Genomic DNA, 24,681 nt, shown 5'->3' on the forward strand with positions numbered 1-24,681 from the left:
CTCTCTCATAAAATGTGATTGAGCCATTGTTTTATCCTTTACCCATAGCAGGGATTTTTAATGGCTGGGGATTTTTCACTGCTGGGACTTTTACTTTAGCTACGGAAAGGGCAGGCTCACTTTTTCTGCTGGAGTTGAAACAAAGAAAATGCAACCGCAGGCACATCTGGCAGCCAATTAATGGCAAAGAGGTAAAGTCTTCCAGATGGAGTGAACACTGAGAAGATCTTAACAGAACTGCACCAGAGAAGGGGAAGAGGAAGAGAAAACATCTTTTGAGTCCCTGTATCCAGATGTGCACAAAATTACCCAAATGGTATGAAGCAGTAGGTCTGCAGAGGGACTCTGGATTTTTATTTTCAAAAGCAGATGGGTGATTTTGACATAGGTGTTCTACAGATGACCGTTTAGAAAACTATGACATGAACTCAGCTCGTGACTTGACTCCTGACTCATAATTCTCCACCAGCCTGTCTCTTCTGTCTCCTAAAGAGAACACTCCATCGTACCCTGAGAGTCAAGCAGTGATGTCACTAGGGTTGGTGTCAACCAGTGTGATAACTCATAGCATCACCCTCCCATGGACTTCCTCCTGTATCAGATCATACAGAATCCTTGTTGTTGTTGTTGTTAGGTGCCATCAAGTTGGTTCCGACTCATAGGGACCCCATGTACAACAGAACGAAACACTGCCTGGTCCTGCGCCATCCTCACAATTGTTGCTATGTTTGAGCCCATCGTTGCAGCCACTGTGTCAATCCATCTCATTGATGGTCCTTCTCTTTTTTGCTGACCCTCTACCTTACCAAGAATAATGTCCTTCTCCAGGACTGGTCTTCTCTGATAACATGTCCAAAGTACATGAGACAAAGTCTCACTATCCTCAGCTATACTTCTTCCAAGACAGATGTGTTTGTTCTTCTGGCAGTCCATGGTATATTCAATTCAACATTCTTCACCAACACCATAATTTAAAGGCGTCAATTCTTCTTTGGTCTTTCTTATTCATTGTCCAGCTTTCACATGCATATTAGGTGATTGAAAATAGCATGGCTTGGATCAGGTGCACCTTAGTCCTCAAAGTGATATCTTTGCTTTTTAACACTTCTAAGGGGACTTATGCAGCAGATTTGCCTAATGCAATACATTGTTTGATTTCTTGACTGCTGCTTCTATGGGTACTGAATGTGGATCTAAATAAAATAAATCTTTAGTAATATATTTTACTAATCTCGCTCATAAATCATAATTCCCATATATCACTCCTTCTTTTCCTTTAATTACTACTTCATTCAAAAAGAAAAAATATTGATATAGGTTCACAAATACTAATTACCATAATATTATAGCTAAAACATCAGAAAATTTGACAAAATCATCAACTATAAAAACACTGGAAGCAATGAAAACAACAGCACATGCTTGTAGCGCGTGCAGAAGAAACCAGGTAATTTGAAGGGCCATTGTAATTGGGTCGTAATGACAACTCTGACTATAGTGCATTAGGAGGCTCAAAAAGTAAATTAGCATACAGTTTTAGCCTGGTAGGTATATTGATACATGTAAGCTGAGCTTATGAAAAATGTTTTTGTTATTATAACTAACTAGAGGGATATTTTTATAAAAAATAATAAATTTCTGCTGAAACACTGCACAAAAATTTTAGGCAGTCATTTTGGTGTTACCCCTCTGACAAGTGTCACCCTGTGTTGTCTGTACCCTCTGCACCCCCCTAGTGATGCCACTGGAGCCAAGTTAATCTGAATTGTGGATCTTCTGAACTAAAGGCTTTAACCACACAATAGTTTTTTCCTGCCCTACATGCCTGGATCTGACAGCTACTTAGTGACATATTTTAAAATGGTATCCACTCAAGAATAGTTTTTGAAAAGGTGAGCTATGTGTTATCTTACGCAGATAAGTACACCTTCTCCTCACTTATTGACTATCTCGTAATCTGACATTTTGCATTTACAATAATAGTAAAAAATCACCTATATGACTATTTTTCTCATTAACAACATACATCTGGCAGAAACAAATGCAAAGGTGCTGTGATGGTTAAGGTTATGCGTCAACTTGGCTGGGCCATGAGTCTCAGTGGATTGGCAGTTACATAATGATGTAATTTGGCAGTTGTGTAATGATGTAGTCATCCTCCATTTTGTGATCTGATGTGTTCATCCTCCATTTTCGAATAATGCCAATTTTGTATAACAACCTGGTCTTTGGAACCTAACCATGTCAATAAGTGAAGAGATAAAAAATATAAATTTGTATCTCCTTTATTTGAACTGGTTACTTAAAATGTGCTACATTCATTTTAGGTACTAAACTTAAATCAACCTGTGATGTATTGTGTTTTAATTCACTCTAAATTTTTTTGGCAAAGCATTACATATATTCATATTCAAAAACGTTCAAAATCTCCACCTTTGAAACTTATTCTTTTTTGTTATATAGGTTATATATCATAACAGGTTTTGGCTAAGAGTAATACAATCTGATATACAAGTGTTAATTACAGAAAAGAAGGAAGATGAAAAATTTTACTGAGAAAGTAGAATTGCACAGCTACAGTGTTGTACAGACATGAGCTGAAAGAACAGGAGACTGAATGAATGAGAGAGATGAATTAGAGATAAAACAACCTGCAGATCATGTGAGTTTTCACATATGGAGGAAATAAGGGAAGTAAAGGGACAGAAAGTGAATAAGAGGAATATCTGTGCAAAGGCAACATCTATGAACAATGAGATCTGAGGGGCTACTAGTGTGAGAGACTGAAGTTTAAAATCTAAGGTTTATCTTCCCTGAATTGCATTCTAACTTCCATCTCCTGGGCCAGGACAGAAGCGAAGCTGGAGCAGAGGAATGACACCAGGACAGGAGATAGACTGGGTCCCATCTTCTGCCTTTTTAATAACTGAATTAGCCGTACCATGTCCTCTGACTCCTTACTTTCCCGCCCAGAATTGCACTGGGAGGTTCTTTGGTCACAATAGGTAGGGCATTTAATTAACCTCCTGTAAGTTCAAATCTCAGCTCTGCACTTGTATGTTAGTTAGATGAACTTGGGTAAGTTATTGCACCTCCTTGAAACTTGGTTTCTTCATATGTAAAATAGATAAGTTCATAGCATCTCACTCATAAGTTTATTGAGGATTAGTTTAGATAATGTACGTAAAATAATGTAAAGCTGTACTTTCCCTAATTAACCATTCTATCAATATTGATCATTTACAGTAGTAGTAGCAGTATTTTTGTGGTGGTGAGAAGGCTTTTTTTTTTAAATTAGACATCCTGATAAGCCTATGATTCTTCAAGCTTCTTTACAGGGGAAGTTCAGGTTGTTATAGTTTCTTCAGGTTTTAAAACGCTTAACTTCCTCATCAGGTGTATCATTTCAGGGAATGTCTTTGCTCCTTCCTTCTTCTTCCAGATTCCTCTATTTATCAAGCCTTTGTGGTTCTTGACCTTGACTTTGGAGACATTCCTTTTATTGTTCAGCCGAAACATGCCAAGAGAGGGGTTTAACTCTTAGAAGAATTGATTCTACCTATTATTTACATTCTTAAATTAATGAGTAGTTTACCAACTCTCAGGAGGGCCTTCCAAGAACAGTAGTGACAAGAACTCAAAGCAGCAACATTCCTGAGATGCTCAGGCCTTTTTTTTTATTTTTTGCATTTTGGGCATTTATTTACTTAAAGCCTTAGTTTTTCTTCTTTTTTTATAATTAATTTTATTTTTTGTTGTTGAAAATATACACAGAACATACATCGATTGAACAATTTCTACATGTATAATTCAGTAATATTGATTACATTCTTCAAGTCGTATGACCATTCTCACTTGCCTTTTCCAAATTATTCCTCCCTCATTCATTAACATAAACTCACTGTCCTCTAAGTTTCCTATCTAATGGTAAGAGTTGCTTTTGTCAATTTGATCCCATATAGACAGTTTGTATAGGAGCACAGTGCTCAAGGCAGACATCGTTTACTAGGTAAGCTAAACTACTGTTTGGTTTTAAGGAGTCTTCAGGGGATATTTTTGGTTTTGCGGGGGGCAATAGTTTTGGGGGTTCATCTAGCTGCTACGGTACTAGAAATCTGGATTCCATGAGAATTTGAAATTCTGTTCTGCATTTTTCCCCTCAAGCCTTTTTTGAAGAGCTTCAGTGGAATGGCTGAAAAATAGGGCAGCTGAGCTCAGCCAAGAAAGAGGAGAGCTGTAAGAGGTTACTCAGACTTCAAGGTCTAATTCCTGTGGGATGGGTGAATATTTTTCTGAACAGTAGGTGAATTCTTGGGAGGGTTTCAAGGGAAGTCTCGCCCTAGACTCTCCTAGCAGCCAGCAAGTCTTTGTTACCTGGAGAGAGCTTAGCTTTGGAAAGTACTCTTTACTCCTACAAGGGCCCCTGCCTGAACAGGCTTCTCATTACTTCCACATGGCTACAATATAACAGTTGTTGCTCTTCGGGTTGGGAAGTCTGCCCTTTGACCACTTTTTCTCCTTCTTAGAACTTCTTTGTTCCTCATTAGGGCAGAGCAAAATAGACCTCCGGCTCCACACAACTTTTTAAAATCTGAACCCAGAACACAAAGCAGGGGCTTCCAGTGGGGCAACTAGTGACTCAGTCTGGGAGAGAGAACTTTTGGCACTTTTCCTTTGTCTCAAGTTACCTAATGAGGCATCTCTGAGAAGATTAAAGGGAAGCAAGCTGAACTATTCTAAAACTCACTATGAGCACACATCAAGATTGTTCTTGCTGTTGTTGTTAGATGCCATCAAGTTGGTTCCAACTCATAGTGACCCTATGTGCAACGGAACGAAACACTGCCCGGTGCTGTGCCATCCTCACAATCTTTGCTATGTTTGAGCCCATTGTTGCAGCCACTCTGTCAATCATTCTCCTTGAGGATCTTCTTCTTTTTTGATGACTTTCTACTTTACCAACCATGATGTCCTTCTCCAGGGACTGGTCCCTCCTGATAATATGTCCAAAGTACATGCTACGAAGTATCACCATCCTTGCTTCTGAGGAAAATTCTCGCTGTACTTCTTGGAACAACAGATTTGTTTGTTCTTCTGGCAGTCCATGTTATATTCAATACTCTTTGCCAACACCATAATTCAAAGGCATCAATTCTTTGGTCTTCGTAATTCATTGTCCAGCTTTCATATGCATATGAGGTGATTGAAAATATGGCTTGGGTCAGACATACCTCAAGGTGACATGTTTGCTTTTTAAAACTTTAAAGAGGTCTTTTGCAGCAGAACTGCCCAATACAATATGTCATTTAATTTCATAACTGCTGTTTCAATGGGCATTGATTGTGGATCCAAGTAAAATGAAATCCTTGACAACTTCGAAATTTTCTCCATTTATCACGATGTTGCTTACTGATCCAGTTGTAAGGATTTTTGTTTTCTTTATACTGAGGTGTAATCCATACTGAAGGCTGTAGTCTTTGATCTTCACCAGTAAGTACTTCAAGTCCTCTTCATTTTCAGCAAGCAAGACTGTGTTATCTGCATATTGCAGGTTGTTATTGAATCTTCCTCCAATGCTGATGCCCCATTCTTCTTTATGTAGTCCAGCTTCTTGCATTATTTGCTCAGCATACAGATTGAATAAATATGGTGAAAGGATACAACCCTGACACACATCTTTCCTGATCTTAAATAATGAAGTATCCTCTTGTTCTGTTTGAACAACTGCCTCTTGGTCTATGTACAGGTTCTGCATGAGGACAATTAAATGTTCTGGAATCCCCATTCTTTGCAATGTTATCCATAGTTTGTTAATGATCCACACAGTCAAATGCCTTTGCATAGTCAATAAAACACAGATAAACACATTTCTGGTATTCTCTACTTTCAGCCACGATCCATCTGACTTCAGCAATGATATCCCTCGTTCCATGTCCTCTTCTTCATCTGGCTTGAATTTCTGCAATTCCCTGTCGATGTACTGCTGCAACAGCTTTTGAACTATCGTCAGCAAAACTTTACTGTGTGAGATATTAATGATATTGTTTGATAATTTCTGCACTCTTTTGGATCACCCTTCTTTGGAATGGGCACCTATATGAATCTCTTCCAGTTAGTTGGCCATGTAGCTGTCTTCCAATTTTATTGGCACAGACAAGTGAGCACTTCCAGCATTGCATACGTTTGTTGAAACATCTCCATTGGTATTCTGATAATTCCTGGGTCCTTGTTTTTTTGCCAATGCCTTTAGTGCAGCTTGGACTTCTTCCATCAGTACCATCAGTTCTTGATCATATGCTACCTCTTGATATGGTTGAACGTAAACCAATTCTTTTTGGTACAGTGACTCTGTGTATTCCTTGCATCTTCTTTTGATACTTCCTGCGTCCTTCAATATTTTCCCCATAGAACCCTTCAATATTGCAACTCTAGGCTTGAATTTTTTTCTTGGTTTTCCCTTTGTGTTTTCTAATTCCAGGTCTTTGCACATTTCTTTATAATATTTTACTTTACCTTCTTGAGCTGCCCTTTCAAATCCTCTGTTCAGCTCTTTTACTTCATTATTTCTTCCATTCCCTTTAGCTACTCTAAATTCAGGAGCAAGTTTCAGAGTCTCTTCTGACATCCATTTTGGTTTTTCTTCTTTCCTGTCATTTTAATGACCTTTTGCTTTCTTCATGTATGATGTCCTTAATGTCAACCCACAACTCGTTGGGTCTTCGTTTATTAGTGCTCAATGCTTCAAGTCTATTCTTGAGATGGTCTCTGAATTCAGATGGGATATACTCAAGATAGTACTTTTGCTCTCATGGAATTTTAAAAAATTTTTTCACCTTCAACTTGAACTTATGAGCAATTTGTGGTCTGTTCCGCAATCGGCCCCCAGCCTTGTTCTAACGATGATATTGAACTTTTCCACCATCTTCTTCCATAGATATAGTCAGTTTGATTCCTGTGTATTCCACCTGGCAAGGTCTACATATATAGTCATGGTTTCTATCATTGAAAAAAAGTATTTGCAATGAAGAAGTCATTGTTCTTGCAAAATTCTATCACGTGATCTCCAGTGTCATTTCTATCATCAAGGCCATATTTTCCAACTACTAATCTTTCTTCTTTGTTTCCAACTTTCGAATTCCAATTACCAGTGATTATCAATGCATTTTGATTGCATGTTTGATCAATTTCAGACTGCAGAAGTTGGTAAAAATCTTTAATTCCTTCATCTTTGGCATTAGTGTTCGGTGGGTAAATTTGAATAATAGTCGTATTAATTGGTCTTCCTTGTAGGTGTATGGTATTACCCTATCACTGATAGCGTTGCATTTCAGGATAGATCTTGAAATTTTCTTTTTGAAAATGAATGCAGTGCCATTCCTCTTCAATTTGTCATTTCCAGCATAGAAGACCATATGATCGACTAATTCAAAGCGGGCAATACCAGTCAATTTCAGCTCACTAATGCTAGGATATCTATCTTCAACCTTTCCATTTCATATTTGACAACTTCCAATTTTCCTTGATTCATACTTTGTACACGCTTCACATACCAATTATTGATGGATGTTTGCAGCTGTTTCTTCTCATTTTGAGTCATGTCACATCATCAAATGAAGGTCCTGAAAGCTTTACTCCATTCACATCATTAAGGTCAACTCTACATTGAAGAGGCAGCTCTTTCCCAGTCGTATTTTGAGTGCCTTCCAACCTGAGGGGCTCATCTTCTGGCACTATATCAGACAATGTTATGCTGCTATTCATAAGGTTTTCACTGCCCAGTATTTTTAGAAGTAGATTGCCAGGTCCTTCCTCTTAGTCTGTCTTAGTCTGGAAACTCTGCTGAAACCTGTTCTCCATGGGTTACCCTGTTGGTATTTGATATACCAGTGGCACAGCTTCTAGCATTACAGCAACACACAAGCCACCACAGTATGGCAAAGTGACAGACAAGTGGTGGCATATTAAGGTAGAGTAAAAATCAACGTGATGCTATTATTTCCTAATTCAGATTGATCCATTCATCTCCATCATTATTTAATGTAATTTACAATTTAACATAGGTTTGAAATTCCTTATTAAAATATATTTCCTGGAAGCATTCCAATCGGACATATATTGACTTCGAGGTGGTATTTCTTCGCTTTCTCTTTGCTTAGTGAAGCTCAACGGTTGGCAGACAAGATTCATGGTAGCAATCACACTGCCCCTCATGCCTGGACTTTGTAAAAGATATAGCAATAGAACTCAAAATCAATTAAGGATCTCAAGTAAGGCCAGGTAAGGAAATACTAAAGTTTCTTAGTGTAAAATATTTGTTGTGAGTTGCTGGTGTGGTATAAACAAGGCAGGGTGGGATACAGCAATCACTTACTAATGTTTAGCTCTGTACACCTTAAAAGATGGATTACAGGAACCATAACTGGACCATTTCAACTTAGCTCTTTGCCCACTCCCTGGCTAGTTGTAAGGATGAAAAGATAGGAAGATCTATAAACAAAATTTAGAGGTTTGTTGTTATTCTTGCGGTATAAAAGTCTGAGCAAAGATAAGGGAAAGAACTGCCAATGCCAGAGGTCTTAAAGACCCAGAGAATCAAAAAACCTTGCTTGAATCACTACTAAGTCATGGTAACAATTATTAAGTTTCCTGTACTGTGCTGAGGACATTAAGGTTTCCAGATCTTTGTTTTCAAAGAGTGTAAAATCTACATGAGAAGTGTGAACTATCAGGATTCACAAGAGAGCGCAATTGAAGACCAAAGTATATGAAGATATGAAGATATTTGCAGGGACGTTGCTGTCAAAATTCCACTAAAGCATGCAAGTAAGGTCATCTTATCTAAAGTTCATACACGTGAAGATCACTTCATTTTTATGAAAGGTACATATTAAACTGGAAAATACTTTCAGTAAATGTAATTCTAATCCAGAATATGTCTTACTCTAATTCTGAAGGGGCCTCTGGAAAACAGGAAAGGAATATGTCAATTACTATTTGGTGAGGATAAGTATGTGTTGTGCTTGGTGCTAGATGTATCTACACTGAGTTATGGGGATCTCTAGAAACCCTTGGCTATCCAACAAGAAAGCATCCTATGCTTTCATTCCTCTGCACATTTGCCTATGCTAGACACCTAACCTAGACTACTCTCCTCATTTTCTACCATCTAACAAAATTCTTCAATCTGCACCTCAAATTCAACTTCCTCTGGGAAATCTTCTCAAATATTAGCATTGTTCATTCACACTTCTTGTGTTCTTCTTTCCTCCCCAGACTAAACTATACATGTACATGTTTGGAGAGAAGGGAAAAGTGTGGCAGAGACAATACTAAGAATTCACCAGATCATCTAATTTACCTCCTAGACACACAAGAAGACTACATTCCACTACCACCACACCCTCTGTGACTAAGTAGGGCAATATGACTATTTTTGATCTGTGGAACATGGGTGGAAGTGATATATACTATTTAAAACTAGACTGGTAAAAATTCTCCCATGTCATATTGTCCTGTCTATTCCCCTTCTATGGTAGCCTTGGAAACCCTATGGTGACAATGGCAGTGGCACAGGATAGGATGAGCGTGGATCCCTGAGTCAGTGAATGGAGAAGTGACTCCCAGAAGAAATACCCAACTTGCAGCCTTCACATTAGATTTTGAATAAGTGAAGAATAAACTCCTATTGCTTAAAGCTACCGAAATTAGTTGGTTGGTGTATTTTATGGAAGCTAGTATAAATCGCCCTATCTAAAAATCACAAGTCCTATGTTATATAGGTCTTACACTAGTATTTTGGGGGTTCAGAGAAAAGAATTTCCAGTGGAGATTAGAATGGTCATAAGAAACTTCCTGAAGGACACAGTTTAAAATATCATAAAGTATGAGTTACGCTGCCATACTGGAGGAAGAATAGAGAGAGTTCAGATGATGAATACAAACAGTGAAGAAATTTAATGGAATGCTATTCAAGATGTAATTGAATAAAGTAAATATTTTTAGACAACAGAATGGAAGATTAGTGGAAAATGAGGGAGGGGATATAGCAGCAGTCTGTAGACAAATGTGTCAGAGGGCTTATCTTTTGTGACTTCATCTGCTAGAGCTAAACCAAAGTCACAGGGAGATGATTTTGGTTTGAAATAATCTTATTTTTCAGTTTTCAAAATTTTTTAGGTCAAAGAAGACCAGACTACTCTGGGAGGTGAGTTTTCTGTATCTGGAAACATTTAAGCATAAGTTCAGCATTGAATTAGGGATGTTTTAAGAAAACCAAACTCCTTGCTCTCAAATTGATTCTGACTCACAGTGACCCTATAGGACAGGGTAGAACTACCCCATGGGGCCTCCAAGGCTGTAATATTTATGGGAGCAGACTGACACCTCTTTCTCCCATGGAGTAGCTTGTGGGTTTGAATTGCCGACCTTTCAGTTAGCAGCCAAGCGCTTAACCACTGTACCACCAGGGCTTGTTAGGGAAGTTTTAGAGGGATTAAAAGTTGGGCTAAATACTACTTTTACTCCTACTATTTTTGAAGCTGTCTACTGAGGAATGTAACAATACTGGATATAGCATCTATGAGAAAAGAACTGAAAACTTTACTGCCACTTTTGTCCTCAAGTCTCAGCTTTCAAAACCAGCCTTACTCATTTTCCACAGACCCACTCAGAAATTGTAACAGGCATTCATGGTGATGGGGCACCCTCTTGTGATACATAACTACAGGAGGAAAGAAGAAATTCTCTCAGGAATCTGTTGTAGATTATTGTTCTCAAGAAACCCCTCACCTACCTACCTCCTGGAGAAAGTCAACACAGTATCATTTTATATATTATGAACTATTCTTTGAGGTTATCGTCTCTCCCTTTTAACTCTTTCAGAGCCCACAGTGGTGCTGGTGGGTATAATACCAAGATTATCTACACTTACATAATGCCTTCTCTGTTGGTCCCCGAAAATCATTTGTGAGTGATGCTGAAAACTCAATTCTCTTTTTCTGCAGCTTCCCATTTCTAAGGCACTCTAGACCTACCCACCCAATGCACAGTGATCAGAATTAAGCCCAGTAGCCTATTACTCTTCACTGCTACCTGGTTGTTTTCCATCCTTCAACACTTACACATTCAGAAAGAGGTATCTGTATTGCACAATTATCTCTACATCTCTAAGTCGCAAGGCTGATCTTTCTCTTTGTTAGAGGGGAAGAAAATACCATACTCTGAGAGAGCACAGGTCTCCTGTTCCTCTCTACCAAGCAGCATCTCATTTCTATTATTGAGTCTTTTTCCTACTTGAATTTTTTATTGTATCTGCTTACAAAAGATAGGTCATTTTCAAAAACTGTGATGTTGCTCTATTTCAAATTTTTTTTCAGCTGACTTTATTCATTTTCATTTCTCTGGTTATTTACAACAAAAGAAACCTCTGATTCTTACCAGAGGTAGCTTTTTATGAAGGAGCAATTCATTTTGCTTCTTTGGAGCTCAACTCCATGAATGTCATATTTACACAGTATAGATTCATCTAAAGATTCCAGCCTAAGATCTTTTGAAGATTCTCTGCTTCTTCTTCCACTTCTGACTAATCCCAGTTAGAATGAACTAAGGATCACAGAGGAAAGCCAAAATCTTTTCATTTTGACTATAAAATATATATATTTCTGAGAAAAGATAACATCTGACACTTTATAAATCCTTTCAGGTACAATAAATTGAAACAAAGCTAATAGGAGAACAATGAATTTATTGATTATTCATGAGCCAGATACATATTTACATTGTTTTTTCTCCCTACTCTTGAATTGTTAGTTTGAGCTAGCCTCTTTTGTTTTTGTTGAAATGAGAGACTCAGTGAAAGATAATGAATTTGGATTTCAATGTCTTTATCATTACCCAAAAAAAAGACAATAGAAAAAAGAAGAGGATGTCTTCCTTCAGCTACTAATTATAGTTACACTTTACAGTAAGACAATGAACAGAAACCTCAACCCTTATATTTACAGTATTTTCCCCCTCTTTATTTCTCAGCTTATATTTCTCTTGCCTTAAAAGAGAGTACAGTGATGTCATTACGAGAGTGGGTGGGAATCTCTGTCACTTAATAGCTCTATAACTTCAGGAAACTAGTGTTTCTAAATTTCAATGTCCACGTCTGCAAATTTAGGATGGAGTCCCTGGGTAGTGCAAATGGATAATGCACTCTGCTGCTAATTGAGTTCATCCAGAGGTGTGTCAGAATAAAGGCCTGGAGATTCACGTCTGAAAAACCTACCATAGAAAACACTATGGAGGACAGTTCTACTCTGACTTACATGGAGTCATCATGAGTCGGGATTGACTCAAAGGCAACTGATTTTTTAAATTTAGGATAATGACATAATCTCAGGCCAGGCTGATATTCAAAATATTTGATAGCCAGAACATTATAGGTTTCATCTAACCAGAAATGATGCCAGATGACTCAGAATATCAGCCAGCCATAAAGAACTGGTATAGTCAAATCACTACTTACTGTCTGAATATCAGGCCTGACTCAAACCACCTTACCTCCCAAGACCTTGTGTCCTCATTCTCAGTTGATGGTACCATCACCTATCACCTAGTCTAGAACTAGACTTCTGGGTCCTTCTTCCTAGTCTGTCTTAGTCTGGAAGCTCAGCTGAAACCTGTCCATCATGGGTTCCCTGCTGGTATTTGAATACTGGTGGCATAGCTTCCAGCATCACAGCAACAGACAAGCCCCACAGTACTACAAACTGACAGACACGTGGGGGTATCAAGCATAGCCATCATCTAAGATAGGCCATATGAGACAAAAGGGAGAGCAGAGAAGAGAGCATTTATTTCTCAGACAATTTCAAGGCTGAGACTATTTTAACAGAAGCTAAGTTCAGTCATCTAGTGACAGCATCCTTTCTGTCCTTTAGCAATTTTTAGTTCAGTTGGGAGCATAAATTTTCACCCATGTGTACACAAGCAGCCACTCTGATATAGCACAGAATCAAATGCTTAATTGTGTAGAACTGATTCTCCTGCCACAGAAACTCTTTTGGGTCTTAAATTATATGTGGAATTTAGGTAAGAAAGGAGAGTAATAGATGTTCCAAGTGAGGAAAAGGACACTTTTATAGTCCAAATTAATTCACTAATTGAGATTCTGCAAACTGGTTCTCATCAACAGTAATGACTAAAAGTTGTCTACAGGAGAAGCCATACAGAACAAGAAAGGAAAAACCTTCACCATGGCAAATGAGGCTGACACCATTTGCCCCTTAGGAACCACAGTCTATAAAATCAGAAACAATCCTCGAAGACACCAATTGGGCACCTAATAATTTGCCACTTTTTCTCACCCAACCCAATAAAGTTTTCTTCTCAAATGATTAATGTATTTTTACAAAAAGTACATTTATTTGCCAATAAGTCCAAATATGAAGTGAAAGCTCCTCCAATTTTAAAGCAAATTGTCTTTGCTTATTAAGCAATTCAAGCTATGGACTTTTTTTTTTTTTTTTACTGTTTTATAAATTTAAACACTTTATATTCTAAGGCTAATGTCTTAGTCATCTAGTGCTGCTGTAACAGAAATACCACAAGTGGATGGCTTTAACAAACAGAAATTTATTCTCTCATAGTCTAGGAGGCTAGAAGTCCGAAATCAGTGTGCCAGTTCCAGGGGAAAGCTTTCTTTCTCTGTCAGCTCTGGGGTAAGATCCTTGCCATCAATCTTGCCCTGGTCTAGAAGCTTCTCGGCACAGGGACCTCGGCTCCAAAGGATGTGCTCCACTCCCAGCAGTTCTTTCTTGGTGGTATGAGGTCCCTCTCCTCTCTGCTCCATTCTCTCTTTTATATCTCAAAAGAGATTGACTTAAAATATAACCAATCCTGTAGACTGAGTTCTGCCTCATTAACATAACTGCCTCTAATCCTGCCTCATTAACATCATAGAGGCTAGAATTTATAACTCATAGGATTATCATGTCAGATTACAAAATGGTGGAAAACCATACAATACTGGGTATCATGGCCGAGCCAAACTGACATACATTTTGGGGGGACACAATTCAAGCCACGACAGCTAATGCCTTGGAAAACCCAAGGAAAAATGTAGTTTGCTTTAATAAATTCTTAATCTATCAACTCACTAATTTGTTGAAAGCATAAAATATTGTTGTTAGACTAAAACAACAACATAATTAGTAGTCAGTCACTTTATAAAGTGTGACACTAACACTTCGAAAACAAAGTTTTTGTTTTTGTTTTTAAGACAGAATTTTCTCAGTGTACCTCACCTTGACTTTTGTCATCTTTTTGTAAGCAGGAACAAAATGTTTGTTTATAGAAAACTACAGTATTGTATTATTCTAAGCTTTATACTACTCTGGGAAATTTCCCTTCCTGGTAATCATTCTACTATATACTCTCACTGGTTCCCCTAACCACAGAGATAGTAGCAGCATAAAGCATGGGGAATTTAACAGCTCCCATTAGGCATGCTCCCTTATTTTTTATCTTTTTGTTAATGTCTATTTAACTTATTGAAGGAGAACACAAGAGATGATGGACATAAAGATGAGTATAATATATTAAAAACCAAATAGCCTGTATTAACAGTATAACTTTCCATTTCTAAGCTCATGACAGAAAGGAAGAAAAGAAAGCAACTATATATTGAGGGAAATGGCCAGAGCCTCCCCAACAGAAGCAGACACTGCTTGTGTCTCTGCCAGTAGGGGCCATTAGGTAAGCCTGAAACCAAGTAATAATCAACTACAAGCAATCTGAGGTTTGGTTTGTGTGTTTTAGCCTCCATTGTTTATATATATAATATATATTTAAATACCCCCACCTAATATAACTTGGCTTGCTGATTTAACAATAATGTTGTTGTTACGTGCAGTCAAGTCAGTTCCAACCCATAGTGACCCTATGCACAACAGAACAAAACACCGCCCGGTCCTGCACCATCCTCACAATCGTTATGCTTGAGCCCATTGTTGCAGCCACCGTGTCAATCCGTCTCATTGAGGTTCTGCCTCTTTTTTGTTGACCCTCTACTTTGCCAAGCATGATGTTCTTCTCCAGGACTGATCCCTCCTGATTTTAATAATAATAACCAAAACCAAACCCACTGCCATCGAATCGATTCCAACTCATACTGACCCTATAGTACAGAGTAGAACTACATGGTAGCGTTTCTAAGTAGCGACTCGTGGATTCGAACTGCTGATCCTTTGGTTAGCAGCTGTAGCTCTTAACCACTGTGCCACCAGGGCTCAAGTGACCGATTATTGTTTGCCTCTTGTGTGCTAAACACTGAAATATTTACATATATTAAGGACTCACCATAACCCCATGCAGAGGTACCATTATCATCCCCAATGTAGTGATGAGACTCCAAGTTTTACAGATGTTAATTTTCCTACTATCACATAATATATAAATGGAAAAACCAGGATCCAAGTGTTTAGGCTGGTCTAAAAGATAGTCCACCTTAATTCTAAATCACAGTTTGAATCTTGAAGTTAAATAGTTCCTTGTTGTCGTTGTTATGTGCCATTGAGTCGGTTCTGACTCATATCAACCCTATATACAACAGAACAAAACACTGCCCAGTCCTGCATCATCCTCACAATTGTTGCAACATTTGAGACCACTGTTGTAGCCGTTATGTCAAATTAATCGCACTGAGTACTGTTGAGTCGATTCTGAGTCATAGGGACTTTATAGGATAGAGCAGAACTGCCCCATAAGGTTTCCAAGGAGTGGCTGGTGGATTCAAACTGCTGGACTTTTTGGTTAGCAGCTGAACTCTTAACCACTGTACTGCCAGGGCACCATTAAGTACCATACTCAACTCTTATCTCCCCGTCTCTTCTTACTTGTTGCTGTGTTTTATTCTGATTCATATAAGAATGTTCCTATCCTATTATATTTTAATCTGCTTGAAATTGTCTTACTCTTTTTGTGAGTCTTTTACTACACAAGACTATGGAGAAGATATGGCAGACATCATTCAATGAATCTAGAACTCTACCCATAATCTGGCCCAGTGGAGATGCTGAAAAAATGACAGAATCCTACATTCATGTGGTAGTTAGTGCTCTCCATGTAGACAATCATAATAAAGCCCCCTGAGTGGCCAGAAAAGATCTCTCACTTCCATGAGACCATTGACTGGCTTCACTAGTCTGACCCTTTACTACTTAGAGAGATTTCCCACAGGTGCTGGACTAACCTGGTAGGACTGAACTGCTTAGTATTAAAGGTATTATTCACTGGAGGAGCATCATGAATCATGTGCCATTGCCATGGCCCTCATCAAGCACACAGTCTCACCCTGGGCCCCATTACATCCTTCTAACAGCTCATTGCTCACTGGTCAGAAAGGGATGTCCAGGCACACCAAACTCCTTGGTATTTACTAATTAAACTGTGCTTTTTTCACACTCTTCCTTCTTTCCTTCCAAATACTGTCTTCCAAACCTGGTTAAATCCTATTCATGCTTATATATGCAGCTAAATTATCTTCTCTGTGAAGTCTTTTACAAATCTCATACTCAGGAGAGAGTTATTTTTCTCTTTTTCTGTGCTTCTCCTGTACTGGGTGTACATCTCTCTAGTAGCAATTGTCAAATGGAATACTTTCTTATTCTGTTTACTTCTGGCATGTTTGGAAATTGGGCATTGGATCACTGAACAATGCGTGCAGACAACGATCATTTTTTACCATTCTTCCACTGGAAACTAAACGGAGTTATTAAAAGGAAATTTGCTTCAGTCTTCATAGATATTTGAGAGGTGCTGATGGATAGAAATGGGGATTTTCCTCTCCTGCTCTCAGTTACAAAACCCCTCCCTACCCTCTCTCTTCACCATGTTCCCCAGCTAGTGATGAAGGCAATGACTGGAACCAGACGATGAGTCTTTCTGCTCCTCAGCAGTGAAGCACTGAAAAGATCTGGGCAAAATGGGAGACAATTTTCCAGATGTTTCCAACCAAAACTGTGTGGCCTATAATTGGATTTAAGTATTTTCTTAGCAACCACACACACATTTCATGTTTTTAAATCCCCTGTTAAATTTAATGGTCTGCCTCAGGTTAAATAATGACAGCTGGGGAAAAACAAACAAACCTTGACTGCAAACCATACTCTCCCCACACCAGATTATACCACAGTCTTAAAGGATCTGAAAGTCTGTTTTGTTTTGTTTTCATCTTCAGTCTGGCAAAAACATGTCAATCCCCACATCATCATATCCAAGATACTGAATATCTCCCTTCATGTATGTTAGGTAATGTAAGATATCCGTGAAAATGAGAACTAAAGGAGCACCACGTTTTTGGAACACCCCAATCCATTTTGGTCCCATAAGAATTTTAATTTTAATATTGCTTTTAAATAATACAACACAGAGTGACATATTGTCCTATGATTTTATATTTAAAAAATAAATATTGTGGATATCTTGAAGAAGCAGAACAGATGGATCACCTAACCAAAATTTGGTTTGGATGTCAACACTGATGATGCCACCCTTGCACAAAGAGGGTATCAAAAGGTTTACTGCTCACATAGTGACACTTTCTAGGGAGAAAAGAGTAGGTTTTCAAGCAGGTCTGAAAATAGTTTGAGAGTGAAGGGAAAAGATTGATTTGGCTTTACTGTAGTTAGGGCATGAGGCAAGGGTCCCTTTCCCATGGTCTGAGGCTTGTGGGGTTTAATTTTCTGGCCAGCACCATGGGATGGAGAACCCAGGTTTTCATATCCGCTTGCCCAGATTTCGGGCAGAAGTGAGTTGTATGGCTTTAAAGCAGTCAGCAGTCATACATCAAAAATAGAGTCATATGCTTTATTACAATTCCCCCATGTTTGACTGATGACTGAAATGTACAGACTTTCATTGAATAGAAGTTGAACTTTTTAAGTCAGCCATTATGGATCTCTATGAGACCTGCAGCCAGAGATTAATAAGGAAGATGAAAGCTCCAATGGCTGTCTTGTTCAAGAGTCCAGTATTGTGTATTCTGAGAAATGAATGAGACAGGTCAATACCAACAATGTCTGGAACTCCAAATGAGATTGACTGGTAATGGTTGTACATTTCTGTAAATAAACTAAAAACCATTAAATTGTACATTTTCAATGGGTGAAATGTAGGATGTGTGAATTATGTCTCAATAAAACTGTTGAAAAAGCATTAATTATAAATATACAGAAGTAATTTAATTTCTTCTTTATACTCTTCTTTGAAGGTTTGTGTTTCTTGTATTTATATTCTATTCAGAGTTTGAAAGATGCTAAAAATAACCTCCATCAGAGACACATTTTTTTCCCTCAACAGTAATGATTTCATTGCTTCTTTTATTTGTGTAGCAGGTGATCATTTAAACCAACACTTGGTAAAATGAAAGCCCCAGCATTCTTCATCTCACTCAGTCTCTCACTTACAGGAGTGGAGATATTTGAAAAGTGTTAAGGCTAAAGTTTTCATTGTAATTAGTGACACCTTGGGATAGAATGTGTTATGTTAATATAAGCTCACATAAGTAACTGGGAACCAACCTCTGGGTATCAACATATATTCACAGATGCATAAGCAGAGGTAATGAAGGGACTGTTACCATAATGGATAGTATGTATTAGGGTTTAATTACCAAGGCAGGAGCCTGGACCTTGATGATTTTTTAATGAAGAGTAGGATGCTTTTATAATTTAGAATTATTCATCTTGAAAGCTCATTGTGCTTTCATTCTGCAGTGTAACAAAATTTGCCCAAGGAAGAGAAGTGGTAAGAATAGTCAAACTACAGTTCTCAGAATAGTGACTGCAGTATTTACTAAAATTTTCCTTAAATTTCTGTATTTTTTATAACGAATAAATTTTCCCAGTGAGAATTTTCTCTGTTCTCATTAGGTTGTAAAATGTTAACATTTTACTGGGCCACTAAAAGAAGGAGATATAAGAATAACTGTAATAAGATTTGGGGCTATATGGGATGTTTCCATGTTTAACTAAGAAAGACCTACAGATGGGTCTATTGCCCTGAGGATCCCAGGAAACTAATTAGGTAGACTAACAAATTTCCGGGTCCCTGGGTTTTCAGTGGTGACCCAGACAGTCAAAGTAACACTGCAACTCTAAAATTAAGAGTCCCATCTACCAGGCAGGACCTCCAAAATAGTGGAGTAACTACCTGTGAAAAATACACTGCTAATAAAGACAATGAGAGAACTTTCCAAAATTGTCAAAATCAAAATTTTCAGAACTCTGGAAATTAATCAGATACTTTCAAGAATTTGAGGAGTATTTATTCAAGAAACAATACTCAAGAAAATAAGTACAGTGAATTTTATGGTGTTTTAACTTACCTTATTCCCATCCCCCCTCCCTATGTGTCTTCGAGTCGATTTTGACTCATAGTGACCCTATAGGACAGAGTAGAACTGCCCCCAAAGGGTTTCGTAGGTGGAACTCTTTCTCCCGTTGAGCAGCTCGCGGGTGGAACTGGCACCTACTGGTTAGGAGCCAAGCTCATAACCATTGTGCCACTAGGGGTCCTTTTCCTCTTCCTAGCTCTGTGATATTCTTAAAAACCAGCAAGCTTGCAATGATGGTAGCTGACTCAGTGCAAAAAGTCATATTCCCAAAGTATTAGTTAGAAAAGAAAAAAAAAGGCAGTTGTTTAACACTGTAGCTGACAGAAGTGATGACATAAGTTGGGGAAACAAGTTGGTCAAAAAAACTTAAAAGAAATACCTGGGATATGAGATGTCCATAGTAGCTTTGAAAAGATCTGAGATATCTCTGGGAATCTTGAAGGACACATATATGTGAGAATCTATGCATATGCCTAGCAAAGACTTGAGAAGGTCCCAATTTCTCACCTCTGGCTAAATATGAGGCTCTCCACTAGCAGGAAATGAAGGCTAAGACACGGTTGTAAACTGATGGAGCACTGAAGCCATGTTCCAATACAACACAGAGCCTCTTGGCAAAGAGTAGGTGCACTTACTGGCTAAGGCATTTAAGAAAATTCTTACTTCTCATCAGAACCCACAGAGACTAGAAGGCACTGGGTTGACATAGTCAACGAGCTAAAAGAAAAAGACTGTCAACCAAGAATTCTATATCCAGCAAAATTATCCTTCAAAAATTAGGGCATCCCCAGATTTAAAAAAGAAAATTGAGAGAATTTGTCACAAGCAGACCTGTTCTATAAGAAATATTAAAAGGAGTCTTTCAGGCTGAAATAAAAGGACACTAGACAGTAACTTGAATCCCCACAAAGAAATAAGGAGCACCAATAAAGGTAAATAGAAGTAACATAGAAATAACAGTATAAATATATTTTTGTGGCTCTTTTCTTCTCACATCTGATTTAAAAGACAATGGCATAAGACAATCATAAAATCAATAATTATAAAACACGTTTACATGTTGATAATATATTAAGTTGCAAATTGCACTGTAGTAGTAACACAAAACAGGGGAAAGGCAAAGGAGCTATACTGGAGCAAAGTTTTGTCTGCTATTGAAATTAAATGGGTTTTAATTCTAACTGCATCATTTTAAGTTATGTATTGTAATCCCTAGGATAAGTACAAAGAAAATAACTAAACTATATAGAAAAAAAGGAAATTAAAACTGTACATGAGAAAATAACTAGAAAGCAGGAATGAAGGAATGGAGGAATACTTTTTGCTCTTTTCCACCCTTCCCATGAAATTTACAAACAGAATTAGATTTTAGAATTTCATTAATGAGGATGTCTATTCTTTATGGTTAGTGTTATCAATTGGCTGTTACTGATATTTCTCATATATGTGATAAAAAGGAAATTAATTGTTCCCCGATTAAACTTCCAGTGTTTTCTAAGCATATTATTTGCACATTTGATCTCAAACCATGTTTCTGGATGAGAATTTTTTTTTTTCTCATCATGAAAAAGAAAAGCAGGAATATAGTTTTAATTACAGAACCACAGAAACTACAACTTAGACTCCCAAGATAGGTATGATTTCATGGGATAAGGTAAATATGTGAAAAATAGTCCCTTTCTTTTTTAATAATTTCAAGCTCTATAAAGGAGATAGATGGAGAAACTTATCTGGAGGTTATACTTTTAAATGGTTAGTTTAAAAGCAGTTATGAAATGACTTTAAAAAGTCTTGATGCATTTGAAGCTCATTTGCCACATCTATTTCCATCATAATAGGATCCTAGAAGTGAGTGTAGGGGAAAAGGTTCATTAAACAGAGGTCACCTGACCTACCATAGTGACAATACTGTATTGTTCCCTTCAGCACTGAATGCAGGGTTTTGTCCAGTCTCACTTGAAATATGTGCAGATTTCACTCTCCCCATTATTTTTAGCTTGAAAACCTATTTCCTAATGGCAGTAATGACTAATCTGTCAATCCATTCATCTTCCTTTAGAGATGAAAATAAGAGACTTTTTTGGTACATTGGGCAAAGAGGGGAATTGGCTCACAGTTCCTAGGTGATAGCAAGTGGGTAGTTGAGGTTGTGCAGCTATTTCTAGGGCTTCAACTCATCTAGAGAGATAAGAAAATGATTTAAAAAAAAAGTGGAGATTGAGGAAACTTGAAAGTGTGTTGTTTGAGCTACTTAGGTGATGTCTTAGAAGAAAGGTCTGGCAACCTACTTCTGAAAAACCAGCCATTGGCACCTATGGATCACAGTTATACTCTGAAATATTCTAATATTCTCAGTATAAACCATTTGGATTGATCAAGTCTTGAATGAACTACAGTATAATTCAGGGGAGAGAATTATTGGAAATATAGAGATGGAATATCTGATGGACCAAACTGAATACTTCTAAGAAAAAAAAAAAAAAGAAGGAGATTTTTAAGGAGAGGGAGGGAAAGTTGAACTCAATGTCTAGCATGAAAACTAGTGCGGGTCAGCAGCCACTGTGAATCCAACATGAAAAGCTGAGGTGTCATTTTTTTAACCTGGCAGCATACCAGATGCATATGTCTCCCATGAGACTGAAAGCTCCTTCATGGCAGGGATTGTGCCAGTCATATTTGTATCACCACAGGAAGCAATTAGATAAATGTTAGTCAAGCAAGTGTGTAATATTCCAAATATTAAATGGCTTGTGCACACATATTTGCATATATTTCAGAATATCAAAGACTGATTCCTCTCTTTAATTAAGTCAAAGATAATAAAATATAGTGAAGATCTTCACTCACTGTCTTCATTCCCTTCTGCTTTCAGTTATGGGGGAAATAATATCTATACCTTAATGCTCACTGGTTAAGCTTCCAGTGGGCAAGAAAATATTAAGTGTAGATGACTGAGAGGTGAAATGATTTAACTCAAAAGGAAGGGAAAAATGAGTGAAAAGTAACTGTTAGAGTTTAGATCCATATCCTAGAAGCAAGCCGCACGCACACACGCACACACGCACGCACACACGCACGCACCTCTTCAGGAGAGGCTGTATGGAAGGAGCACCCAGCAAATCACTGTGGTGGGACTTGAGACTTCCGGAAGGTGTGCTCAGGCAGCATGATGTTCCTTAACTGCCTTCTGGCGGGAGGTAGGGGGCTATAGAGGCGGGGCCTGAAGAAATAATAGGACAGAGACAGGATGTGCCTTGGCTAGAGGAAGGCAGGATGCCTCTTTACTAACAGTCTAACCAAGACAGAGTCCCCAAAGAAAATTTTAAAATGTGCTAGCAATAGACAAAGGAAGGAATGTTGTACAGACAAAACACTGGACATCCACTACACATCTTTACGGCACGTTAATAATACTAGCAAACACTTACATAATAATTACAACAAAAACAAAAACGGTTGATGCCAACTCAAGGCAAAATCATGTGTGTCAGAGCAGAACTGTGCTCCATAGTGTTTTCAATGGCCATTTTCCAGAAGTAGATTGCCAGGCCTTTCTTCCAAGGCACCTCTGGGTGGACTTGAACTGCCAACCTTTCAGTTAGCAACTGAGTGTGTTGACCATTTGCACCACCCAGGGATTCCTATATAATAATAGCTAGCTATATAAAGCATTTTGTGCCAGTTCTTTTTCTAAGGCTTACCAACATTAACTCATTTAACCCTTACAACAATCCTCATTAGCTCAACTTTACAAATAAAGACACTATGTACAAAGAGCTTAAGGGAGCTTACAAAGTTACACAGCTATATAGTGACAGAAATGAAATTTGAACCCAAGTCACCTAGCTCCAGAGTCTACACTCTTAACCTCTACTCTAACTGCTTCTCAAATGTGTGCTGCCTAAGAAAAAGACCAGGCTATCTTGAGCCAAGAGAAGCAGTGAAAAGAAAAAAAAGGAGAAATATAAAGGCATTAAATGATTTCATTATACCACTTTATTGCATTTATTGAAAGAGTTTTTGAACTTTCATTTTATGAATCAGAATCCAATTCATGGCCTCAATTTCACTAAAGCTTGGAAGATTAAAAAGCTCACTTTCACACATGAAAGTTAAGTTCTTAACGATTCGGCACATGTAATTGCGGTTTGGAGACAGTTTTTCAAAGGTCTACTATCTTTCCCTTAAAAATTCAAGGACTTCAGTGCTTAAATGTTATCAAAAGATTTCTTTTGCTATTTATTCAAAGATTAGAACTTCTTGGAAGCAGGTGAGATCACTAACACCATGTCATTTTAGGTCCCTCAGGTCCCTCATCACAATATTGAATACAGGCACATAATTGGAAGCTTAGCCAAGCATAACAGGCATTAACAGGTGATGGTACAATCAGATACCACCCTTGTCTCCATACTTGCAAACAGAGGCCATTTCACACTGGAAAAGATTGATAGTCCCAGAAGGGACAAAGAGAAAGAAGTCTCTGAAAAGAGAGTATCACAAAGGAAGAAATATTAGTGCCTTCCCGTAAGTAGAGTGATAGCCAGGGTGTAATCCACCCAGGGTGCGTGCATGAAACAAGTAGATAACATCAAATAAGGTGCTTTTCTTGGATTGGCCTCTAAAACAGGCAAATATGCAAGAATAGAAACGAGAAAAAAATTAATTTGCAACTAACCATTAAATGTATCAATAATCTATTAACTCTAATTTGCCAGGAATGCAATTATGTTTTAATTTGGAACCTGTGTTTTGAACATTCTACCCCCAAATGTGGGGCTTTAAAATCAAATGGCATTTTTATGCAGGACAGCACTGTATACCAAAGTTTTCTATTAACTCAAAATGGCTTTGTTCTTTCCCTCAGAAATTGTTCACCATCATGCTTTTTTACGATCATTGCATTTACACCATTTTATTCAGCTTTTTCTATTACGATGTTTACATTAATAAACAGAAGCTATAGCAGAGACTTAGCAGATCTACACTTAGATGAAATTTTAAAAAGTCATTTGCAGAAAGACACCTTCTCAGTGTTATTACCAGATAGGGTAAATCTGCTTATCCAAACCCACCTATAGGCAACTTTGAGGGCACAAGTGCCCTCACAGAGAAAGTTCTGGAAGGGAATTGTAATGGGGAAGGGCGATGGAGGAAGAGTAGTATTATAGCAATGAAAATGCGATTATAGTACAAGTTTACAGTAAACTTGTCTGGACCAATTAAAGGAAAGATTCCAAAGTACCGTGGAATCTTTCTATGTTATTACTTCCTTCTATGATAAATTTATCTTAAGATGG

This window comes from Trichechus manatus, unplaced genomic scaffold (assembly GCF_000243295.1).
Source record: "Trichechus manatus latirostris isolate Lorelei unplaced genomic scaffold, TriManLat1.0 scaffold00007, whole genome shotgun sequence".
Lineage (NCBI taxonomy): Eukaryota > Metazoa > Chordata > Mammalia > Sirenia > Trichechidae > Trichechus > Trichechus manatus.